Raw genomic sequence first — 26,780 nt, 5'->3', positions numbered from 1 at the left:
TGGTAGTAGGCTCCAACTACATTAAGGGCTGTTATAAAGAGGATTACGATCAACTGTTCTCAATGTCCACTGAAGGAAGGACAAGAAGTAATGGATTTAATCTGCAGCAAGAGAGATTTTGGTTAGATGTTAGGAAAATCTTTCTAACTATAAGGATAGTTAGGCTCTGGAATAGGCTTCCAAGGGAGGTTGTGGAATCCCCATAGAATCATAGAAGATTAGGGTTGGAAGAGACCTCAGGAGGTCATCTAGTCCAACCCATCACTGAAGGTTTTTAAGAACAGGTTGCACAAACACCTGTCAGGAATGGTTTAAATGTACTAGGTCCTGCCTCAGCACAGAGGTCTGAATTTGATGACTTCTCAATATTCCTTCCAACCCTACATTTCTGTGATTCTGTGAACACACTATGGTCCATTCATCTACTGAATGGCAAGGAATGTGAAGCACAGCAGCGTGCTGGAGGTAGAGAGCAGAAGTATTAATAAATAATTTTTGCAACATAAAGAGTAACCACAATCTCAGAAATAAGTGAGCAACATATTGTCTTGTGATGTCCTGTTTGTGTGCAGTTTTCAAGCTTCTGTTAATAGGCCTTATAAAAGGGCTTGGCTGATGGGGAAAATACTGGGAGCAGATGGGGACATGGCTGGAGTGCAGTGCACTCCAGCTATTCTGGGGTGCATCTGTGGAGCCATTACAGGAATATAAATTAGAACACTCCTGGGTCCAGTCTGACTTATGTTGGGGACTACTTCAGTACCCAGCCAGTGCAAGAATCCAGAGCACAAATATGGTGCACAACCAAGTTTGCTTTCCGTGTAATGCCCCCCGCTATTGGACTCACCTTCTTAGAGGCTGTGACAGGGCAGAGTGGCCCCGCACTAGTACCGCAGGGGTTAACCCTTCCTTCCTGGCAGAGGAAGCCCCGCCCCGGAAGCCCTGCTGGGCATGCTCCAACTGGAGACTAGGTATAAAAACCTGCAAAGCTGCTCAGTCTGGGCTGACCACCAGAGGAAAAGGAGGCACACCGCCAGCTCCTGAGGAGGGACAGCCAACACTCCAGGGGCCAGCCAAGCTGGGATGCACCCGGCGTCCGAGACAGAGGTCTCGATTGGAGGGGGTGGACCGGAGGACCCCCACTCCCCCTGGAGTGGAGAACACGATGTTGATGGTAGGAAGTGACCCAGGGGAACTTTAGAGACAAGCAGCATTAAAGCTGCACTGACACGCGGCATGTTGCAGGAGGATCCCTGCAAGGGTAAGCGTGAGGGGAAACCCCGCCGATAGGAGAGCCCTGGGTCGGGACCCGGTGGAGAGGGCGGGCCTGGGTCCCCCTACCACTCCGGCCATTAGGATACACTTCCCCGCCTAAGAGGGGGAAGGCTATGGACTCTGGCTGTTGGGCCACACTGCCCTGATACGCGGGGCGAGTTGTATGGACTCTGGGCACTGGGCCATGCTGCCCTGGTATGTGGGGGCGCGACACATGGACTTGGACTGTTAGGTCCCGCTACCCCGACCAAGGGGTGAGCATGAGGAAACCAGCCATTGGGAAACCCTGAAAGGGACGGATGTGGGAACTTAAGAGTGGCGAGGCCCTGACACCCCATCCACCTCTGCCACAAAAGGGCGCTGTGGTGCCGGACCTGTCACAGGGGCGCAGCTTACAACTGGAGGTCCCCCTCTCCATATTTGGTAAAAAAACAAACAAACAAAAAACTTTTTTGATCCCAGGTCCAACCTACCAATATGAGTTTAGAGTTCAATATGGCTTTTTGTGTGTGTGGATTTTAGAGGTGTGTTCAGGGAGGTGTCAGGACAAGTCAAGTTTATTAGAAAAACTCATTTGTAATCTTGACTTTTGGCACCTACTGTTGCTCCAGAATATGACATTCATTTATTTAATCTGCTAGCTTCCTATAAGAATTTTGTTAAGCTATTTAACATTTCAAATTTGCTGTCACGAGATATTTGGGGGCAGGGGTGAGTATAAAGTGTGTATGATACCAATAATTTCATACAAACTTTGAAATAATATCAATAATAATTTGTTATACTGCCAAAATACTCGGACAATATTGCAGTGCTTAATCATAGCTTAATTAAAATAGTACAATAATTATATGAAATAAGATTCAGATTCTCTGTACTTTTCACCTATGCTTCACACATTCCAGAGTATTTCTCATCTACAACCTCTGTAGGCAAAGATTTTTTTTTTAATCTTCCTTATATGAGAACAGAAGGTACTATTCTGGGTTTTTGTTTCAGCCATGGGAGCAGAACAGTTCTTAGTTAAAGTGTTAAGTTAACTGTGTTATGAACTGCCTTTCCTCCACTCTAATTTTTTTCCCCATATACATGTCAGTGGGTGAAATCAGGTATAAAGATACGTATAACACCAAACATGGCAGTGCTTTCTCCGAAGAGGGAGAATATAGTAGCAGAGATGACATTTGTATGGGGTGTAGCTGGCTGCACATCCAAACTCATGATTACTTGCCAACTAATTCAAATGAAACAGTCTGACTAACTTATGAATGGGCACAATGCCATCTGAACACATGGACATGAGATCAAGCTGCCAAGAGACCACATCTGAGCATCAGATGTGTTTGCTGAGTGTTGGGTATCCAGCCTGGAATTCCAAACAGCTGTCCAAACTGAGGTTATGCATCAGTGGTTAGGGGAACGTGAAAATGCTAATCTAGCACTTGGCAGGGTTTACTTAGAAAAACATAAAATTGTCTCTACCGCTACACAGAGACTTTGTCCCTGTTATATGAAACAGGATGTTGTTTGGGAGTGGATAGAGACTCCCAACACCACCTTTTATTATCTGTCTGACAGGAGCTAGCCAAAATAACAGCAATCTTCCTGCTGAGATGCCAAAAAACATATTGGCTGTTGTCTAAGTGTTAGTGGCTACAGCCATTTCAGATGTGCCTCATTTCACTCCTGTAAAGCTATCACCAATACCAAGCCCTGGAAGACTGGCACAAGGGGAAGCTTTGTATTAGATATTCAGTAACAAGCCCTGCAGTTATGGCATCAAGACAAGTATAATACTTCCTTTTCAGTAGGCCTGGGAATGTTCAGGTGGGAAGATACCCTATGTTCAATAGAAGAGATAAAAAAAAGTCTGAAAATGATTTATTTCTATCAACATTACGTGAAACATCTTTATTTTTAAAAAGTCTGAAGTTTATCTGAGAGCTGCAGCAAAGACACTGACAAGAAACAGAGTTATGACATGAACCATAGTGAACAAATCCTCAGGGCACAATCTCAGGGTCACTTCCGTACTCCCAGTGTCTGGCAACGTATCCTTAATCTGAATGTGCCCAGTGGGGTCCCAGTGAAAACCAAACTTTGGTTCTTCACTCCATATTCAGCCATTAAAATTAAAGGGACTAATTTTTAGAGGTGTGGAGCACCTGCATCTCCTATCAGCCCATGCTACAAATGCTCATCTATTAAAATCATGCCTCTTTTATGTAGAACCCTAATTTCAGGCTCCAGATTTGAAAATGTTGGCCTAAATCAAGATATAGCATAAATTATATAGGAAAATCCGCAAAGTTTCTTCTTTCTCCTCTTTGTATGAAAACTCTCTATGTAATACTCAAAATAGTGATGAAGTAAAAATGGCACCTTCTGTGTCAGTTGAACTACTCGCTGCATGCAGTCAGAATCTTACCTACTTGATTCAGTGACAAAAATATATTTGAACTCATGTTAGCTAAGCAGAGCCAATATCACCATTGAAGAATGAGCTGGTTGCTATTCTGGCCCATGCTAACTACATTCAAACAGCAGAATCTTTTTTGATAATGCAAAACCCAGAAATAGCACAGCTTGGCCTTCAGATCCCAAACTTTACCTGCAGGGCTGTCCATTGAAAATAAAACCAGCTCGTTACATATAGCCTCAGCAAAATTGATATAGGCGTTATTGAGTGACAAAAGTGGGATCCTAAGATGCCATTTCTGCAGCCACTTTTTAGATGCTGCGCTTACAAATTCTACCACTCATACCCACACGTTGAATGTTCAGTTGCAGTAATTACATGAGCGGTTTGGCACATAATTGTGTACACAGCTTTCCTTGCATTCGTCCATATAAAAATATAAGCAATAATTTTTTAAGCTCTTTAATAAAATCACCATGATCTACTCTGCATATTTGTAATGGGCAGGATATTTCTCTGTTTTGTCATTGTGGTGCATAACCCAAACACAAGTTGGCTCAGTCATGCTGTCTGTTTCAATAAGTAATGAATTATTAATTCTAATACAGGTTGCTTTGATGGTAAGTGTTATGCTGAGAAATCTATTTGAGCAATTTGTCTAATTTACTTGAACAATCTACTATAAATGTGACCTTATATAGTTGTATTAAGAAAACTAATGCTTTTAAGTAAAAGTTAATTTATTGAAATTAGACAGACTGTAACAGCTGTGAACTAACTAAAGTGAAACACTCACTTGATGGATGAAATAAAAGTTAAACTGGAAATGAATGGGATAATTAACCAGAATTGGCTTCTACTATAGCACCTTCCTTACAAGGATTTCAGTGTTTTTACAAACATTAATGACTTAGGCTTCACAGTACTCCTGTGAGGTAACAAAGAATTAGTTATCCACATTTCAGCTGCAAGACCGAGAGATTTAAGTGACTTTCCCAAATTCACATAGGAAGTCTATTGCAGAACTGGGTACAGAATCCAGATCTACTGGTACCCAGTCCTGTAACATAACCTACACCTGACTTTTTCTTGAGTTGTTTGAGCAAACATTTGTTCCATATGGAGTTTGCTTTGTGAATAGTGCAGATAGTTACATGCTCTTGTGGAATACATTTGAACACTTCATATTTCATGCATGGACAGATTCTGATACTCTTACTCACGCTGAATATTATCTTACTCCATCATTAAAGTCTAGGAGAATATTGATGCTTTATTTTTTTACCCAGTTAGAAATGCTATTTGCTGCCCAGAATATATGATTGTCTTTTGTGCAGAATCTTTTAGGATATTGTAGAAGACACTTTCATGCCTGGCTGAGCAACCAAGTAAAAAAGCTACCCAGGCTCCCAAACCACTCTGTCCTGTTTATAAAGATGCCTCTCACTGGGTAGGATTAGAGACTTATGGGAAATTAGTCTCCTTTACTTCCATTCTCCCTTTATTTGTATCAGGAGGGAAAGCAAACCTGCTTGTCTTCTATTAATCGAGCTGATCAAATAATTAAAAAGCATATTTGTAAGTAAACTTATGAATAAATGACTTGGATTCAATTTGCTGCTATTTGTGTAGCCATATTTGTGAATATTTGGATATATTCCCAGTATTCATCAAACTGTTCGTGAATTCCTTAAACTTAACAAACTTGTATTGGAAGTATACTATTCATTATTCTCGTGTTGAAAAAGCCTAGATTCATGTTATGTTTGCTTTCACAAATAGTATTTGGCCAACTCCATTAATAAACATTAAATAGATTCCTGCAATTCTCCCATCAAAGATACTATTTCAGATGACTTTTTTTAAATATTCCCCCTTACCATTTTTTCCTCAATAAAATCCTGCCTAGCTTGTGCCGTATTTGACTGGTCTCTTGTTGATGCCAGTGCAAAGTTCCTCTGTCATGTCATTTTTTTTACTTTCAAGTTTGTGTGTTCTGTTTGTTGTTCGTACCATGTGAAAAGCGCAAAAACAAGCAAACTGAGATTTTCATGTGCATTTTCTTTAGTGAGATGTGAGTCCCTTCAGCAGCATTATGGAGTGTTCTGAGTCACTTGCGGAGGCTAGAAGGGGATAGGAGCTAATCTGATTATGATAGGCATCTTGGCATCTTCTTTCCATTGGAACTTCAGCAGTCTGCTTTCAATCTGTTCAGCCAGACTATATTTTTTTCTTTTCTTGGACTTGGATATTTTTTTCTTTTTCTCCTGGGTAGAGTAGAAAGTGACTTGCGAACTTTATCAAGACAAACTGTAATATCTATTAGATGCTTTTCCCTTTATGATTTTCTTCTTGTAATCTTTGTTATTAACAGCAATAGAGTATTAGTGATGACTGAAATATGAAAATTATAAATACATTATTTTAAAAGTTAGAAATACACATTCTGTGCTAGCACTCAGCAGTTGTTAGAGAGTTCAGTGGAATGCAGTAATAACTTTTTACCAAGAATGAATTGAATGCACATATGACTTACACATGTACTTTGCTATTGTTCACAAATGGTAATAATTTATAGGCATGGGTCTCTAGATTTTTTGGATCATTTAAAAATAATTAAAATACCAGACAAGACAGTTAACTGTAAAATGTATAAGATTAACATTTATTCAGTAGTTTTCAGTGAACCATGTGATTTATTTTTGTATTTAATATATAGCGTATTGTGGTTTGTGGGGGTCTTGAGTAGAAATGGATTTTATTGGTTCATATGGGCTGTTCACTGCCAGTAACTCAGCCTACTCTCTTACCAATCAATCTTTAAAATATTAAATGATAATAAAACATCCCAGATTGCTACTGTGAAAGCAAATGTGATATCAGAGACACTAGCCTGGTATTACTGAAGGAGTCAGACAAATAGAGGCGGATTCTAAGAGGGGAAGGTCTTCTGTTTACAACACTCTCACATGTCTTCATAATAATCAAGGATTTAAAAGAAAATAAAGAAGAAATCCCATCACTGTAACTGTGCTTCAAAAGAGTTATATTTTGTAAAATTTGACTTAGTGTTAGTGGCTATTCTGAATTTATTCTGAACAAAGAGAGATAACAGAGCAGGACCAGGACAGTCCTTTCAGATTCGCAGATGCACATGTTTAAAGAACTCAGCATTTTAATTATGCTTTTAAAAAGTTTACTGACAATCAACAGAACTAATCTGTTTAGAATTCAAATCTGAATATGTTTAAATAGCCATTTAGTCCTAAGGGAAACTGAATCATCTGTTAAACTGAACCATGCAGATTTGTGTTCTTTGATGGTCATTTATCGTTACAGATAAAATTTTCTGTACTGACTGAGCAAAACTAAATCAGCAATATACCCATTTCATTCTTGACTATGATTTTGCCTGTAAGGAACAAACCATGTACAATATATAAATTACAAATTGAAACTGAGTGCACATCTCGCTCTCTTTCAGTATAAGCTTCTTGAACCAAGGGCACAGACTGCTTGACCAGTGAGCCGTGTGATAAAGCACAAACAGCGCAGGAAATGAAAACCCTAGGAGCAGCAGATGATGTGGGCAGGAGGCACAGGTATTTCACTCAACTCTATCTGGTTCACTCCCCAGGCACACAAAGAAAACTTAAACATTATTTACTCAACCATGTGCCAGTTAAAACCAATATCTCTAGACCATCTGTTCAGGAAGATGACCTCATGGAACTTTCTGCCCTAACATTACGTCAGCATAATTCTGGCTAATCAATCTCTTCTTGATCACATTGTTTTAAAGTATTCCTTAGTGATGGGAAGGATTAAAGTAAGTACTGGAAGCTCATATTAGTTGGATTTTCAGCATATGTTTTAGGAAACAGAGTCCTGTCTGTAGCTGATATCAGTGTAGCTCTACAGAAATCATGTGAGCTATTCTGACTTACACCAGCTGAGCATCTATCCCATATATATAAAATATATCCGTTACCATAATATCACTTTAAGATGTCCTTTCCCAGGACTCTCCAAGAGACTTTACAAGGGGATGGACTTTGATGATCTACCCAGTCTTTTTCCATCTGTAGCTACTCTGATCCTGTTATGTGGTCATTTTAGAATATAGTGGTGGTAATTCCAGTTGCTATAATTGGAAAATAATGTGGTGCTGCCCACTTAACATGGACATTTTTTTCAATACTAAATCTGCTTATGTGTCAAATATCTAATACCTCAAGCTGGCTGTGGGTCATAAGCAGAGCTGTCCCTAGGGTACGGCGAATCGGGGCAACTGTCCCGGGCCCCGCACTTTGGGGGTCCTTGCAGGAGGTGGGTGGGGAGGTGAGGCAAGCAGGGTGAGGAGGTGAAAGGGGTGGTGGCAGGGGTAGGTGGTGAGGAGGAGCCCCCCTACAGAACCTCTCCCTTTCCCCAGTGCCTCCTGCCTTCTGGTGGGGCCCACCGATCAGCATCTCCTCCTCCCTCTCAGCGTCTGCTGCATATCAGATGTTTCACCCATGGCATCAGGAGGGACTGGGGAGGGAGGGGAGAGGAGGGAGGGCCACAGTTGCCAACTTTCATGTGGTAAATAAACACCCAGACTTTCACAATAAACCAAAAATCAAGCTAATCCCATTTCAAAACAAGGCCTAAACAAGCTAATCCCCAAGAACCCCAAAACTCTATATGACTAGATTCCCCCCGGCGTGCAGTCTGGGACTGTAGTGGGCCCGCTGTGCACCCCTGACTCTCTCCCTCCCTTGCCCCTGCTTGCCGGGAGCTGATAAAAAAAAAAGAAGCTACAAGCCAAAAACTAGCCAACAAGCAACTCACAAGCCAATTAAGCCAAAAAAAAAAAAAAAAAGAGCCCAATTTCTGTTTTTTTTTTTTCCACAGGTTTGGTATGTCTGGCGAGGGCACAGTGTGCTCAGGGGAGGGGGCAGAACTGGGCGGGGAAGAGGCAGGACAGGGGGAGCAAGTGGTGGGGCGGGAAGGAGCAGGGTGGGAGTAGGGCCTTGGGGGAAGGGGTGGAGTTGGGGCAGGCCTGGGCAGAGCTAGGGGGAGCACCCACCAGGCAGATTAGAAACTTGGCACCTATGTCCCGGGCCCCGCACACCTCTAGGGACGGCCCTGGTCATAACAAAAGAGTCTTGCAAATAAAGAAATTATTTAAATTCTTTGTCAGTGGAAAGCAAAGAAGAGAAACCCTCAGTGTCTCCACTCGGGCCTTTCTTAATGGGATTACATGGAAAGATTGAGCAATGGCCATTCAAATTGAATGTGCATGAATGCTTGGTTTCCAACTGATTAACAATGATGTGTAAGCCTGGAATACTCTGGGAGATCACTAACAGTTGAGTCATAGTTTCACTATGTCTACGGAGCTATTCTTTGGGACGAGCACATACAGTACAGTATAGTACCGCATTTTAATCCATATTTACACCAAAACAGCTTGCTTGCCCACTCCACCTTCTATTTCATTTGAGTTTGGCATGTAATCCCTTGGCTCAAAGCCAGTTCTCAGTTACATCCCCTGCAGCCCAGTTTACTTGCAGGCTGACTTTGGCCCACTGTTTAATTTCCCGTTTGGTAAAAGTATCTGGCCAGTCATTCTAGCACTGAATTTGGTCTCTCTCACCTGACTCTTTCACTTATCCCTGTCACTTCCATTTATTCATTTGCACCTTCGTGGTGTTCTGATCTGGTTCCTGTTGGTTGCCAGGGAACCATAACTGTATTTTGCTGGGTTCTGCGGTACACCCATCACTGAACTGCTGTGCAGAGTTAGGTAGTAACTGATGTTCGACTGTATCTTTTATTTTTATCAATGCCCACAAATTGGATGTTTCTAATGAAATAGTGTTTGAATTTTGAAGGATGCAAACTTTCCAGATACATAATCAATATCAAGGGAGGGTGGATCAGGAATAAAGCAGGGTGGAAAACAGTGAAATTAAAGCTGTTTTACTGTGTGTTCTGCACTCCTGAAAACACCTTTGGGACGTGACATGGCTCTTCTGAGGCATCACTCTAATGATGTGGTATCATGTTCCACAGTTTAGACGTGTCTGGTCAGGCTGTTAGCAAGCATCAGTGGTATCCAGAAATCGGCAGAAATAGTGGTTGGCTGATTAACTTTATTTTATTTAATCTTACATCTAGACACAAAGAGGATTTTTTTTTGTGTGTATTCTTTATAGCTCAGTGATATGTGGAGCTGGGGGCTACTGCTGGTGTATCCATTAGAGTTATATACTTCTTTAGTTGAATCTAGACAGATGGCAGAGAAAACATGTATGAGAGTCTGGAAAAAACACACTAAAAATATAGAGAAGGAAACAAAAATTACAATTGCAGTGAATGGATATATGTCTAGTGCCTAGCAGGATAAATCTCACACCAGGGAATTCATTTACATATTATTAAAGTTGACATGTTAATACCAAAGCATTAAAATATGTAAATAGCATAAGCCTGCACCAAATCCTAATTACTGCTTTACATTATCAACTCATTTACTCTTTATGATATTTTATGACTGTTCAGCTGTGTCAGCGAACAATTATGAGAACCTCCTACAATTTGATTCTTTCTTTCTTTCTTTCTTTCTTTCTTTCTTTCTTTCTTTCTTTCTTTCTTTCTTTCTTTCCATTCCCCTAGTTTGGAAATAATGAGAAGATGCACATTGGTGAATGCCCTTTTTGCATGAACAACATATGCTCTGGGTTCCTGGTGTTTCACTTGTCTGTCTTTTATCCTGCTTATCACAAAGGCAGATTTATATGCAGGCTAATGAGAGTTGACATTTCTTACACTATCTGCTACAGTTACAGCACAGATTTAATGTTTCACAGGTGTGATATCATTACAAAATAAGCTAGAGGCGTCTAAGCATTGAGGAAAAACTTAACAATTATTATGAGAGAAAAAGATGCTTCATTTTATGAAGGATTGTACCTTTTGAGTCATAATGTCTTTAGGGCGGGAAAGAAATTTGTCACAAAATCTGTACTGCCAACCTGGAATAAGGCTTTCTCCCCCTCACCCCCCGCAATAACTTAAAGCATTTATGGAAATCAAAAAGTGGCGATGTGACGTTTCTTGATTTTAGTAAAAATGTCTGAAATTTGATCATGTTTTATTCATTTCAAATAGTTGCTTTAAATTAAAAGGAAATATGTTTGGGATGTGGCGCTGCTTTTTGTGGTGAGTCTCATGGTTTATGACAAGAAACGTAAAGTTGCTTACAGCGGCTCAAGACGTATCCGATCATGCCATGTCAGTAAGTGTTTACAAACAGGCAGAAAGAGCAGTTCTGCTGGAAAATCCACAATGTAGGGCCAGATCCTTACGCAGTGAAAACCACCATTAAAGTCAAAATTCTATCTGCATTAGGATATGGTACTTAGTCCTTAGTCCGAATAATGTGCCCAACTGTACCTGTCAAATGTTTACCTTTTAAAAAAAACTTACGCCACAGGGATCATAATTACTAAGTGTTTATAAGGGTCCAGATCCTGTTAAATGCTAAGCACTCTCAACACCCATAGAAGTAAGAGGAAGGGGACTCAACCCTTTCAGGATCAGGACCATAGTGCATGAACCTACAGTCTGACTAAAGAATTGATATGGATAGCAGAATAAAGGAACTGAGAAATAAATAGAAACAGTTTCCACTAAAGTGAAAGTTTGGAGCCAAAAGGCACATTCAGAACCATTTTAAGCCAAGGGCAGATGACACGTGATTCAAAATTTAATGAGCCTTAAATGCCATAGAAAGTGACAGATGTACAGTTACAGCATAAAGGCTCTGCACAGTTGCATACCTTTCCATAACTTATTTAAAAGGCCAGTTTATAACGCACAGGATCATAAATTCAATCTGAAGATGCAGGGATGGAGCCCAGAACCATTTCAGATGGTCACAGTAATCCATTCCAACTCAGATTTTATTTTAACTGTGGGAGTTCCTAAGCTTCATTGCCTGATGCCACAGACCCTTCTTGTAGAAGCTTCACTTCACATCCTCTGACTGCTCACCTATATGACACAGCCTGAAGCTCTAAAAGATGCCTTGCGGTAGGTTGCATCCCCTGTTGGTTAGAGTCTCCATGGCATGTCTTGGAATGTGAAATGTTTTACTATGTTCCAGAGTCTTTGTTGCTCTTCCTGTTTGCTCTTCCTAAATTTATGCCTTGATCTTTACAGTGGTGCTGAGCATCCAGAGCTCCCACTGGTCACTTATTTTGGTGTTTTAAGTATGGTTTTAGGCCTTATCTCTTGAGTTAGGTTTAATAATGTTGGCCTTAATGCACGCTACTCTTTTTGGCAACTGCCACTAGTAATGCCCTGAAATGATCCATCCTTTAAATATCTGATTCCGCCAATGGGAATTATAATATACATCTGTGATGCTATATAAAATAACAATGGGCTGGGTTCTGCCTTTTAAAGCCATGGGTGGGCTAAGAGGTTCCTAACTGCATCAGAGTCCGCTAGAACAATTCTGGTTTATGAGGTAGGAAGACTCATGGGGATGGAGGGCAGCAAATTCAGCAGCATACCTACTCATGTTCCAAAAAGGAGCAGTGTGTGCATCCTCTAGTGCCAGATGGCAATATGTGCAGGGGGAGCTAGGGGCCTGATCATGCCCTCATTCCAGCTGGCATGCCCCTTTAGATTCATGTGAGCTGGGTTCCAGGCCTAGTGCTAGGTCTATCCCTTGCCTTCTCCCTATGTGTGAGCATTAGGGAGAAAATATTTGTGATGCCATCTTCCCCTTCCCCAAATGAATGCTCATGTGAGGTGTAGAGCAGGATTTTGCCCTTCATAAATAACCCATTTAAAATACAAATAGGTTTCCCTGTGTTTAATTATTGATATTTTCCAAATGGTAATTCAGAAATAAAGCATAAGTTTTAGGTTCATTATTAGCAATGTAATAGCACCCAAAAGTAGGGAAATGCTTTAAAAATATGTAATAAGACAGGATGGTGACCCAAGGACTTCTGGCTGCCAACTGCCAAAGAGCACAGGGATCCTTTGGGTTCAGCAAAAGAATGTCATGTAAGAGCTCTACTGAAAGCCTGTGTCACGCTGGTCGGCATAATCATTGCCTGATGTATGCATGAAAAATATGTGAAGAGTTATGTATACATACTGAAAACTTTGTTTTCTGTGAGTCAAGACAGGTCACCAAAGGGTAATCCACATATTCCTGGCCGGCAGCAGGGGAAGAGAGACTTATCTCACTCTGTCTGGTCATATGCAAATTGAATCTTCTGTCATTCACAATGAACACACATTTTCAGTCTGAGAAAAATGCTGATCAATAGATTATGGGAGCTGGCATTAAAAACAAAAACAGCCTGTTTTAGGGGTAAGACCATGAATTTTTGAAACTATATCTGGGGCACAAATGAACCCCTATATTTTTCTCTAATCTGTGAGGACAAGTTGCCAGCAGGCTTGATCTTATAAGAAGAGGTCTCAGCCAAACTGGTTGAAAATGCTGGGGCAAGAACTTGGGGTATGCTATCTTGTAGGAGATAGGGGAATGCCTTGTTTAGTCTCTAGAAAGTGTGTTATCGTTTTGTTTTATATGTAACCCCTTGTTTCCAATATTCTTACTCACTATCACTTGAATCTCTGTTCTTTGATAAGAAAATCTATTCTTGTTTTCACTATACATATATTGCTGTATGTTAAGCAAAGTGGGGATGCTGAATTGAATATCACAAGCTGCTATGTACTATTCCTTTGGGAATATCGGATCTAACACACAGGCATAAAACTGTGTGTGCATGCATGTACGTGTTTTGAAGGGAAAGATGGAAGGACAGTGTGGTGGGGAGATGGACTACATCATACTCCAAGATCATAACCTCCCGCAACAGCTATGTATGACTGGAACAATGGAACCATCCACTCAGGAGTGAGACCTGTCAATGCAGGACCAAATGCCCTAACCCAAAATATATTAGAACCTTCTCAAATATCCATGCCTTGAGAGTCAAAAGCAAAACTCAAAACAGACTACTGAATGAAGGGTTGGACGTAAAGACAAAGCTCCTTTATTGTGCCTATTTTTAAGATGGGGGGGGGGCACTCAGATACTCCAGAGATGAGCAGGATTTAAATGCCTAGAGGAATAAATTTCCCCTCCACTGGCATTTTCACTTTTTACTTCCAACCCCCTTTGATCAGTATTAGTTTTTGTTTCTGATACACAAACCTTTTCCCCTTTAAATCATATTCTTAATATAAAATTATTTTTTCCAGGTCTGTACCTTCCCATAAGCAGGGAATGAGCGACAGGGAATGGATCACTTGATGATTACCTGTTCTGTTCATTCCTTCTGGGGCACCTGGCATTGGCCACTGTCGGAAGATAGGATACTGGGCTAGATGGACCTTTGGTCTGACCTACTATGGCTGTTCTTATGTTCATATTTTATATTTTTAGCAGTAGCAATAGTCAACAGGAAGACATAAGACTTCCACATTAAATAAATATAAATAAAACATGGATGCAAAATTAAAAAAGCTGGGAAATTGAAAGAAATGTCTCGCATTCCACCCTTAAGTCATACTGTTTTTAAAACAATAAAGGACTAGAAGAAGTGCCAAGAGACAGATGATGTACAAGCTTCCTATATACAAATAATCCTCAGTTTTTCTATGCCTGTAAGCTTCCCTGAGTCAGAGACTGCCAGTTGTTCCACACTAGGTAGTGTATTTGTGAGATGGAAATTTCTCAGGACTAGGCTGGGACTACCGCACTCCTGTGTATTGTGTTTGTAACTCAGCGGGATATGAACTCAGTTCTGTGCAGAGGAAAGGCTAATGCCCTAACTTTACATTTTATAGCACTTAATGTGTTCAAAGCACTGTACAGACATTAATTTATTAATCCTCGGAATGCCCCTGGGAGATAAGTAAGTAAATACTATTATCTCCAACTGACATGTGGGAAACTGAGACAGAAAGGTGAAGTGAGTGGCTCAAAGCCACACGGTGAGTCTGCAGCAGGGCAAGGATTAGAATGTAAGGACCTCCTGACTCTCAGGCCTCATCCCAGTTCTGCAAAGCATTTAAGCATGTGCAGAACATTTAAGCATGTTCTGAAGTCCATTGCTATTCAGCAGAACATTTAAGCATGTGCTTAGGTGCTTGGGTGCCACTGACTTAATTTCTTCTTATAAGTAATTGATTTAAAAAATAAAGCCATGATGATAATCCTCAGAATTTTTTGAGTATCCGATACATTTGAAACAAGTAACCTGGTATGCTGTTTTGTTTTTGACTCCTTGCTAGGTTATTTGCTGTGATCCACAAGTGGACCAGTTATGGACTCCATCTCCATGTTACTCAGAGAATCCCATGGTGGGACCTTGTGAATTCACCTTACAATATTGACATCTTGCATGGATTGCAACACAAATTATGAAAGCAATTCAACAGAAGGAGATGCTATTCTTTAGCAGCAAGTTTACAGTCTTGTCTTTGGTTTAGTGCTTTCAGTGTTGGCCCTTCACGGTGAGACAGGAGGCAGGGAAAGGAAACAAAAATAATTGTCTTATTACTGTATAAACAAATCCCAAATAAATATTTCTGTGCTTGGCCAGACTGCCATTCACTCATGGGGATGCTTGGCTGATCTACTGATTAGGTATTTAGCTTTCACAATTTAACATTTTGTGGTTTGGCAGAGTTCAATTTGCCTTTAGATTGGCCACAGTATTACAGTTAATTTGAGAGTGAGGACCCCGGCGTACGTGGGAGAGATGCTCAAAATTAAGGAAGGCCTTTTGAATTTGCAATAGTTTTATTAACACAATCAGCAATATCACTACAGTGTAGCAAAGTAGGCAGAGATAGTACAAGCATCCAAAATTTACATACACCATTCTTTGTGGGGAGCCCCATGGTAGCTCAGATGATGCACAAGTGGTCCTTGGCCTGACACGTTCCAGGAAATCTGCTTGGAGTGCCTGGGCTGAGTGCCACGTTTTATCAGAAGTTAGCTGATTACTGCTATGCCTACTACCTATTCAGCAGGGGTTTCAGTCCCTTTTCCTTACCTGTATTTCCTCACCCAACTAATGTTGGGATACCCTTCTCCCATAGGTTTTTAGGCCTTTTACATCAAGCTTATTAACACATACGTCAGTTAGTTACCATGGCATTGCTCTTGGTTGGACATCTGCTGATGTTGCTAACTTAAAATATCTAAAACTGGTATAAACTGGCATCTTGAGTTTAATTATCAGCAGTTTAGCAACACTTGCTGATAACAGCACTCTATCTTATGACATCTTCTGCTACAGTGTCCCTTACTGGTTAGTTTCTTATGGCAAGTCTTTAGGCCTTAGGCCTTAATTAGTTTGGCTAACCTATTGTTTTACAGGTGTTTGAGTTGCTGCCTTAATCCATACCTATTTTTTATTTAGAATATGCCCATATATCTATAGCAAAATAACTGGCTACAATGTCAGTACAAGTATTCAGGAAACCAGATGAGGTAATTGACTTTCTCAAAAGCAAGCAAATTAAGCTGATGGATACTTGTATTTCTAGCATTTTAGGGATTAAGTGATCTCTGAGTCTGACACTATTAATTATTAGTGGGCAGCTTTTCTATGGCTGTGTGATTTCAACAAGTAGACTGTATTGAGATTGCTTAATTACATTGCTTAATTATATTGAGGTATATCTGGAGATTTTCCATTCAATTCCCCATTGGTTTTCTGTGATACCACCGCATGCTTGAGAGCACTGACAATGACAAACATATGAGGGATTTTAATGTTTGTATGTCTTAGATCTACTTTGTGGTGTTTATCATTTGATTTAGAAGTCCTGGAGGCAGAACAACTCTTTGTCTCTTGTTATATTTATCACTGTGCTTTGGAAATCTGCCATAACTCCAGACATTTGCAGTGTGACATAGTTTTGGCTGCTTCCAAATGGCTACTGATTTTGGTCCATGACCAAATGTTCACAAAACCTTCCTCAACAATAAAACAGATCAGAGAACATGAACGATGATGCAAGTGACATATATGTGGGGAAACGGGTAATTAAGGCATTAGGTAGGCTGAGTCTGTGTCTATGGAATCTTTTCTCCACACAGCTATGGGGACATATGTATTTTTTTATTCTCTGTCTATTCAAGGGATGCTACAGTATTTTGTTGCTACAGTAGACAGTGGAGGACTCAACCAAAATGTATATATGTATGTACTAGTGCCTAGCCGGTGGTAGACTAATGAGTAGTTCTAAAATATATGTTTAGTTACATACGTGTGCCAGATTCTCAGCTGATGTAAATTGGTATGGTTCCATTGACTTCAGTAGTATAGGTAATGGCCTATTAAATATTTTAGCTTTACTCTCAGTTTGATCCAATTTCAATATGTGATAACTTCTATATCATAGTCTTAAATATGAATGGACTATTTTTATTTTCCTTCCTTCCTTCCTTCCTTCCTAACTTGAGATTCCATTTAAAAAACTCGTCTATATACTGCAGACGTTATTAAAAATGTAGTATTTTCCAACAACTACCACACAGTGGTATCTGAATTTACTGCAGCTTGAACAGAAGATGTCTGGGATAATTATTGTAATGGTTGGAAAATACTAGTCCAAATCCTCAAATGGTGTAAAGTGAGATAACTCTGATTTCTACGGAGCTATGCCAAGTCACATCAGCTGAAGGTCTGGCTCATTGACTTTTGGCTCCTATGATAGCTGTTGTAATTCATTTATGATATATCCTTTAATGTCCCTTCCCTTATTATTATTCTTTAAGAGAGGGTTATGCAGATTTCATCATTCTTACAATATAATGACAGGAGACTGTAGAAAATTTTGCATCATTTTTTGAACCAAATTGTTTCATGTGCTTTTTGGGATGTCAAATCTTACTTCTATTAGATTAGTAGCTGTCATTATTAATCTTATTATTATTTTGTGGGTGGACTTATGAAATTATCTTCTAGTTGAAAGTTTCATGATTTTTTAATTTTGCAAATTCAAGATTCAATGTGGTTATACCACGACAGTCCTATATGGCAATTTTACTCATGGAGAGAACACTGGAGGGATGCAACATGCAGTATATCACACAACCAAACAGAGATATCTAAGCTTTTGTGAGAAATTGCAGGCATGTATTTTTTAAATCAGATCCTGTGTCATTTTTCAGTACAGAAAGACATTTTATGTGACCTATCAATGACCAAAAACCAGAATGTGCTAATACTCCTTAATTATAATCAAGCAAATAGTACTGCTAAATGTAGGATTCACATAAGCAACAAATTAATCAGACTGTGTAGTATAACACTGAAAATATTTTAGTTACATTTCCTCTATAAAGATTTTTGTATTTATTTGATCAAATATTTTACAATACGAGTAATTTTTTGTTTAAATTCTTGAAGGGTAACTTTAGGATGTAATATTTAATTTGCTTACCTTTTTATATAGTAAACCACTTAATTGTAATATAAGGGATTCATATCCTACTCTGCAGACTCGTGGTTAATGTATATATTTAATATTTCCACTGAAAAACAGAATGCATAAATATTTAACATTATGAGAAATTTTTATCAAAAGTTCAAGTTACATAAAATGCGTAAATTAAGCAATTCATTTTATTGCAGCATAATGCTAAAGCACTTTTTTAGAGATGGAAATTTTGTAATTAAAAGGTAAATGTTAATACTAATGAAAATTAATATTTGGTATATTTTGGAAGTGTCCTTATTCAGTACTAATACTATAAAAGTAGACTTATGGGCTTCCAGTTTGATTGTTTCCCAGTTACTTCCATATTAAGTTTGCCATATTCCAAATGAAAGAAAGATGCTTTTTTCCTAGCTTTGTGCACTCCAGCTGGAATTCAAGCTGGCTTCCTCTGGCTTGTGCGTATCCACCAGTAACAGAGATTTAGCTGTCAGAACTTATTTAACAATTCTGTGGATGGTGCATGATCCAGAAATGACTCCATCTCCCTTTTCCATAGCTGCATTGGTTCTGCAATGATAAGAGTAAAAAAGTAGGATTGTTAGATGTCTGAAGAATAAGAGGAAGTAATAATGAAAATATTGTGTTCCTTTCCTGAGAATATTCTAGCCAATGAATTTACTGGCAGCACATGAAAACAATAAATTTCAAGTGAACATTGTAGCATATTCATGGAAAGTGAATTTGAAATGCTAAAACAAATATTGATGCTGGAAACCTGATTCTGAGAGTTACATGCACCCAGTCAGGGAATAGAAATATACTATGTGACCCTTGTGTCCAATCAAATCTAATCAACAGAGCTTGAATATGAAATATTCAAACAAACTCTCAAACAATCTACAGACCAAGAATTATTTGCAAAAACTATTCAAAATATTTCAAATAAGTAATAAATTAGAGGGGGAAATTGTAATCTACTCACAAAAATTTGTGAAAAGAAAAAGAGCTAAGTAAATTATTCATGAATAGTTTTTTACCTGTTCCTGATCCTACAAACTCTTACACAAATGCCTTTAACATCAATACTATAAGTGGTCCCATTGATTTCATAGGAGACAAGTTATGCATGTGATGAAGTGTTTATAGAACTGGGGTCTTAAATCTGTGGCTCCTGAGTCTCCATATTATAGTCTAACTTTTATTAAAATAAGATTCCACTTGTCTCATTAAAACATTTCTTTTCATCTCCTCACAGGAAATGTTTGTGTTTGTTTTCTTGGAATTGTATTCCTCCTGGCAGAATATCAGATCAGCTTTTTCCTCTTAACTTGGCAGGAATACAAGGCTGCAGGTATGGTACCTTTCCATGCAGACGTATGGGTCTGTCAATGAGACAGATTTGAACAGGATCTGTTTTCTTCTGTTCTTCAAGCTAACTGAAATAGTTCAAAATGGGGGCGTAAACACAGCCTTTTATGATTTCTGTAAAAATGTACTAAGAAACTTTTAACTTGTTTCCTTAATTTCCATCAGTGCTCAAGTGCAGGATTTTCAGATGTACAGATGCCACATCAATGATGTTATCAGTCCATTGATTGTGGATACAAAATTAAAAGTCTATTAAACTAGGATTAATGGCTGCAGTATCCTTGGAAAGGCAACATCATTTTTCAGTTATGTCCTATATTACTGATATTTACCAGCAGAAGTGCTTCCGCTAGAAGTAGCAGCATCAGCATTTAAATAAATGTAATCAGACATTAACACTACCATTGTTCAGGGTGTTGAAAAGTCTGTTTTGTCTTCAGCCTAGAACTGCACTTTGCATGAGAACTCAGTGTGCTCCTTTTACTAGTGGATAAAAATGTCTATGATGAAAGGTCTATAGCTGTCCAGGAAAACCCTTTATTTTATTGGGAGGTAAGTTGTGACCAACTCTGGCAAAATTTGCTGTTTCTGCTGAGTTTTGTATTGTCTAGTAAATATTTAGATAATATATTTTGTGTTGCTGGTCACACCATAATAGACCAAATAACCCTATTTAGTGCAGGCTGTGCTAAGTACTTTGCTTTCTTAAAAATGAATCTGGAAAACTTCCCAGACTGTACATCTGTTAGGCCTCTCTGACTTCAAAGAATGAAACTTCACTCTTTAACAACCCCAACTTCTCCTTTCCTCCTCCCCTACTTTTAAAAACAAAATCAGGTTGCCGCTACTAATATTCAAAACCAAATACTTAGGCGTGAGTAATGCATGTATGGGCTTCCACTGAATAGCCTATCTAAATGTATAGTCAATCCTTCTATGAGAGAACGTGACAGTTAAGATATATACTAATAAAAGAAAAAGAAAGGGAAATCGGAAGTAAGGTTACCTTACTCACCTTGCCTGGGTCCTTTTTACTCTTCTTTCCTACCACCTTCTGTCCCCTTCTTTCTAGTCAAACCATTACTCGGTAACTCGCAGGTGAGTCACTATTTACTTCACAAATGTAGGCCATCCCGAATGAAGCTATGGAATCTGATTATCTTTCTACAAGCTTGTGCTGAAGTCAGGTTGCATACTGCCTTTGCATTCTCCCTTCCTGAGCTTGGTATTAGTAACAGGGATGGAGCTGAGGATCCTAGCCCTTTAGTAATTTTATGCAAGTCCCTTTTTCACACAGCCCACCTCAAATTATTAAGCAAAGCAGTATGCAAAGAAAGATTGGCAGGAATGGGATAAAACAAGCTAACTGAAAAATAATGTAACATAAACCAAGTCAGAAAACACTAAAATTCTTGATAGAAAAATGCTTTACTTTGATTTACTACAGAAGCCTGAACAGATGCGGTAGCCCTAATGGCCTTCTGTGGAGCATAAAAACTAAAATGTCTTTGGTCTGACAGTTTTTAAACTAATCTGAGTTGTGATTAGAGATATCCAGAAATAGATGAAAGAAGAACTCTACCCAGAGCCTAAGTAGAGAACTCTTCAAAAAAGGCATATGCACAGGTGACATAGTTTAAAGGTCTTACAGATCTGGTTCTTTATTCTTATTTGTAGTTTAGTAGTGCTTGGATCCCCCAGTCAGGGAATAGGTGCTAGGTACTGTACAAATGTAAAGTAAACAGATGGTCCTCATCAGAGGAACGTAGGTCATAGTATGCACAATAACTGGATAGTAGAGACAAACTGTGAAGGGGTGGAGTTAAGGGAGAGAAAGGAAAAGATCAGAATTGGAATCTTAAAACAAATGTGCAGAGGCTCATTGCAATGTGTAAAGTTGGACTGATGTTCTCCATGCCACTAGTGGTAGGGTTTGGCACAGGATTAAATTGGTGTAGTAGAAAGGCCCAGTGAACAGCACTCTAAAGAATATCTGACGACCTCATTAATGCCTAAAGTATAATAGAATGGGACCCTGATCCAGTTTACTGAAGTATTAGGGCCTTTGACACCCCATTACTACTTCTTTTTTTTAACTAGTGCCTTTGTAGAGCTACCTTTTAAAAGTAGAACAGTCTTAAAAATAGATCAGGCAACTCTCATCTGACTCCATGGGCTCCTGGTGTTTCTCATTGCTCCCTAGCCACTAGCATTTGTAAACTTGACCTGTGTAAATTTAAAAGACTATGTAAAAAACTAGTTGGAGTGCAGCTCACACTCTTTGAGTTGCCCTCTAGCACTGATCTGCCAGAGCCCTAATTCACTAAAGGATTTAGACATGTGCTTAACTGTAAACTTGTCCTGACGGCCCATTGACTTCAGTGGGATTTAAGCATGAGCTTGAAGTTCAGCATGTGCTGACTCAGGATTCTATTCTTTTCTTTTTAAATTAAGATTTGATATTACAAGGTGACTCGGTGTAGAATGGTAAAGAACAGGTGGGCACATAAGCTTCAAGATGAAACTCTTAAACCTGTAAAAGGTGTCATGCAGGCAATAAAGTATATCTTGTAGTAGAATGTGCCGTGTCCCCCATAAGTGGACCTGTAGAAGCTACAGTACAGAATGTCAATCCTTTCCTAAAACTAGCTGATTGTTATTTTCATTTTATTAGCTTTAAGTAGTACACTGAATAACTCTGTCCCCATCCTGTGCCAATCAACATAAGCAACCAGGTTTTCTCAGAGGATTTTGATAATGTTCTTGCTTGATATTACTTTAAAGGTAGAAATCCTATTTCTTATGTGTGCTGTTTGTAAGTAAGTATAGAATTGAACAAAAATATATAGATGTTTGATTAATCCTGATCTCAAGTTATAATTATATCTTCAATTAAATCTTGAAGAGATTATTTGAATTTGCCATGCTGGACTTGTACTTCTGTATCTCTCTAGATTTAAGGAAGGATTTCTCGTATGAACTAGCCTACATGCATACCCCTGTCCATTTAAATAAAAAATATATAATGAAAAAGTGTTTAACAGATTGTCATAAATGTAAACGGAAGGGTAAACCCCTTTAAAATCCCTCCTGGCCAGAGGAAAAATCCTCTCACCTGTAAAGGGTTAAGAAGCTAAAGGTAACCTTGCTGGCACCTGACCAAAATGACCAATGAGGAGACAAGATACTTTCAAAAGCTGGGAGGAGGGAGAGAAACAAAGGGTCTGTGTGTCCGTCTATATGCTGCTTTTGCTGGGAATAGACCAGGAATGGAGTCATAGAACTTTAGTAAGTAATCTAGCTAGGTATGTGTTAGATTATGATTTCTTTAAATGGCTGAGAAAAGAATTGTGCTGAATAGAATGACTATTTCTGTCTGTGTGTCTTTTTTGTAACTTAAGGTTTTGCCTAGAGGGATTCTCTATGTTTTGAATCTAATTACCCTGTAAGGTATTTACCATCCTGATTTTACAGGGGTGATTCCTTAACTTCTATCTACTTCTATTTCTATTAAAAGTCATCTTGTAAGAAAACTGAATGCTTTTTCATTGTTCTCAGATCCAAGGGTTTGGGTCTGTGGTCACCTATGCAAATTGGTGAGGATTTTTACCAAACCTTTCCCAGGAAGTGGGGTGCAAGGGTTGGGAGGATTTGGGGAGGAAAGACATGTCCAAACTACGTTTCCCAGTAAACCCAGTTAGAGTTTGGTGGTGGCAGTGGTTATTCCAAGGACAAAGGATAAAATTAATTTGTACCTTGGGAAAGTTTTAACCTAAACTGGTAAAAGTAAGTTTAGGAGGTTTTCATGCAGGTCCCCACATCTGTACCGTAGAGTTCAGAGTGGGGGAGGAACCTTGACACAGATGTTCAGCTATGTCTACCAAATAGGATAAAATTTGCTTCAGTCATAAAACAAAATAATGGCAATTCTGTGTAACTGTTCACTACAATTTGTTAATGGATAGAGCGGGTCAGAATTTTGTCAATATGTTTTTTAATGGAAAATTTAAATCTTGCTGAAATAGTTTTATTGTCCGTGGGGGGACATTTAAATATTTCATTTCAGGTCAGGTCAATCCAGATTGAAACATTTCAGTTTGTTGAATTGAATTGAAACATTTCTGGGGGGTCAATTTGACATTAATGCCTCATGATTCAGGGTCCCTGGCTGGACTACATCTCCCATGATGCCTTATGAACTCCCCTTTGGTTGAACTGATATGGTGACTAATATGAGTTACACGACCGCAGTGCATTATGAGAAATGTAGACTGGCCAGGAAGCCAAGCTCATTGATGAGAACGGGAGTATGAGGTACTCAGACTACAACTTCCATGAGGTACTGTAGCAGTTCAGAGTGACACAAATTAATATCAAACCAAGCCAAAACAAAATGTTTTGATTCAGTTCAGAAAATCAATTTGTCACATTTCAATTTGAGAATGTTGAAATGTTTTGATTGGAAAATGTCAAGATGAAATGTTTTGATTTTTACCCCTAAATTTTACTTTCCAGGCTACAAAAAAGTCAATATTTTGACTTGTCATCTCAATTTTGGATGAAAACAAATGTTGAAATATTGGAATTTCCTGTGGGATAGAAATTCTGATTTTCAATCGGCCTATTAATGAGGTTGCTTTTTTAGCAAACAAAAATTGTGAAAATTGGCAATACTTTCTTTACTGGGAATTTCTGAGAGCTAGTGTGATACAGCATCTCAAGAAGAGCAAGAGGCTGAGTTACCTGCTGTCCTCTGTATTCTAGCTCATAGTTTTGGAAAGAACAGCTCATCTCAGAAGCCCAACAGTCAGCCTGTAGAATATTCCAGTGAGAAAATGACTAATTGTTAAGACATGCATTTTTGCAGGCAGCATTTGTTAACTTTGATTTGGTAGGTAAAGTTCAATGCTGTTTAGCTCAGACAGAAAATAATAAGAGAGAAATCATAGGAAAAAGAGAGAGAGAGAGTGAGAAGAAAGGCACGGCTGGAGTCCTGACATTCACACCCTGACTGAATCTCAGAGCAGCAGTGCCAATGTCACTTCTGGCAGCTGAGGCTCGGTGCTTTGGTGAACAGAGGATATCTTTGCTGTACCACACAAAGAGTTCTGTTAATTTATTTCTTTATCCTCCAAACCAAATACTTTCTTTACACAGTGGTGTCCCAAGAAGGTATTTGTTTGTTCATAAAATACACTCCAGACATCTATAGCTAGTTTGCTGAAGGGCTAAAATAGAATAATACAAAAATAAAATAGAGCCTTTTTCTATTTTTTTTTTTATTTCACAGTCTGTGGGATCACTGAAGTTGTTCTCTCTTCGTCGCCCTCCCCTCCCCCCCCCAATAAAAATGTAGACAACGCTTTACAGGAAACTTTTATATTAAGCCAAAGGGCTTATTGTTAAAAGACTACACAGTCCTACAATTGGTATTCTACCCGTTTCAGGTTTAATTCACTATGAATTAAGCTAACCAAATTAAAGCCATTTTGATGCTGAACAAAAGAGTTCACACAAGATATCAATGTAGTTTAACTAATTCACTTTCAATTCAAACTTTTTGTTAATTTGGATTTACTTTCCTGAGTGTCCCCATGTAGAAAACCCATAGTGTAACCTCCCATATTGGGAAAGCTAACATATATTATTTTCTGATCCTGTGTATTGCAAACTGTTACTGTATTGATTATAATCACTGTGCAATATCTAATGGTATTTTCTGATATATTTCAATGGTAAATTGGATATTAACACGTCACTTCCACACTACAGTTAAATGGTGATAGTACAGCTGGTGAATTAGTGCAGTCAGATGGGGTAGAGGAAAGACAGCTAATTTGGAGGAGTCAGAGTGGCTTGAAATTTCAAACAAAATAGGACACATTATGTCTAGGAAAAGTAGCTTTGTCCAGACAGTGGTTTGATATTTCCATCACAGATTTGTCATTAATTTCAGTGATAGTTCTGCAGGTTGAGGACTTGGAGAATTGGGCCCTGGATCTCAAAACTGTGTTTAAACTAAACTAATGTAAACCCTGATATTAACATGTCTTAGATGGCCAATGGAGATGGGCGCCAGACTATGTTTAAATAGGCTAGAATGGAATTCTGAAACATAGCTCTAATATAGTTTGACCTGATCCACAATCACAAGGCAAACGGTGTTATAAAGATGTTTTTCAGAAATTAGGTAGTTTCCAAATGTGGTTCCAAGTCCAGTGTGGGTGGTGTGCGAGAGAGAGAGAGTTTGAGAGAGGGGGAAAAATACTTTTGCGGAGCGCAGATTGTTTTCCTCTGGGTGATCAGCAAGCTGTACTGCTCGGTCCATGTGCCCGCTTTTTCCCTTCCCCTTTCAGGAGCCGTGAGACCCCCTCAAGGGGGGTAGATATACCTTCTCCATTTTTGTACCCTAATAAGGCTAACACAGAATCTGGCCTATAATGAAGAAAGCCAGCTTTATTGCATTCTGACTACACAAAACAATGTAAATATTTAGAATGGATATGCAAAACTCAGTAGGACCCTATTCCTTTCAATGGGGTTTATTCGTATCTTGCAGAAAGATAACAGAATCCAGAGTCTTGAGTTTTATAATCATTTATAGTGATTGTTCATACCATTTGTGTGTAACTACACAAAGGCAAGCTTATAGAAGACAGCTTATATATTTAACAATTTTAATATGTCCACAATTTATTTTATTACTGGAGTTTATAAATGTTATTTATTCTAATTTTGTGGAGTTACACCACAGGAGAACTTGGTCAAGAGTTGTTTTGTTTTATCTCCCTCTGAGTTATACATGCGTATACATTATGTATTATTACATAGAAAGTATTTACATATATGTGTGTGTATACATACATACACTTTATATGTGTATTCATTCATACTTATTTCAAAGGATTTGAAATAAGTAGGCCAAATTCTTACTTAGGCAAAACTTCCATTGACCTAGGATTTGACCCTCATATATTGGTATTTTATTGAATTAGTGGAAAAGTAGATATTTTGAAATTCTTACTTTGATAATCTCAAATTCACCAATTACGGTGATAACAGTAACATTTTCTGGATGTTCCTATAAAGTTTTATTTATGCACAAATGCAGTCCAGATCCATAATTCAGTACCTAATTTCCAGATTTTGCTGTGAATAGAGTACTGGGGAAGTATACTCTTTATTCATAGAGCCCTTTTTGATAGTGTGACTATATGGATTTGAAAGATGTGTATCT

The sequence above is a fragment of the Eretmochelys imbricata genome, chromosome 12 (genome assembly GCF_965152235.1).
Source record: "Eretmochelys imbricata isolate rEreImb1 chromosome 12, rEreImb1.hap1, whole genome shotgun sequence".
Lineage (NCBI taxonomy): Eukaryota > Metazoa > Chordata > Testudines > Cheloniidae > Eretmochelys > Eretmochelys imbricata.
The sequence above is the reverse complement of the archived record's forward strand: the minus strand, read 5'-3'. Positions refer to the sequence as shown.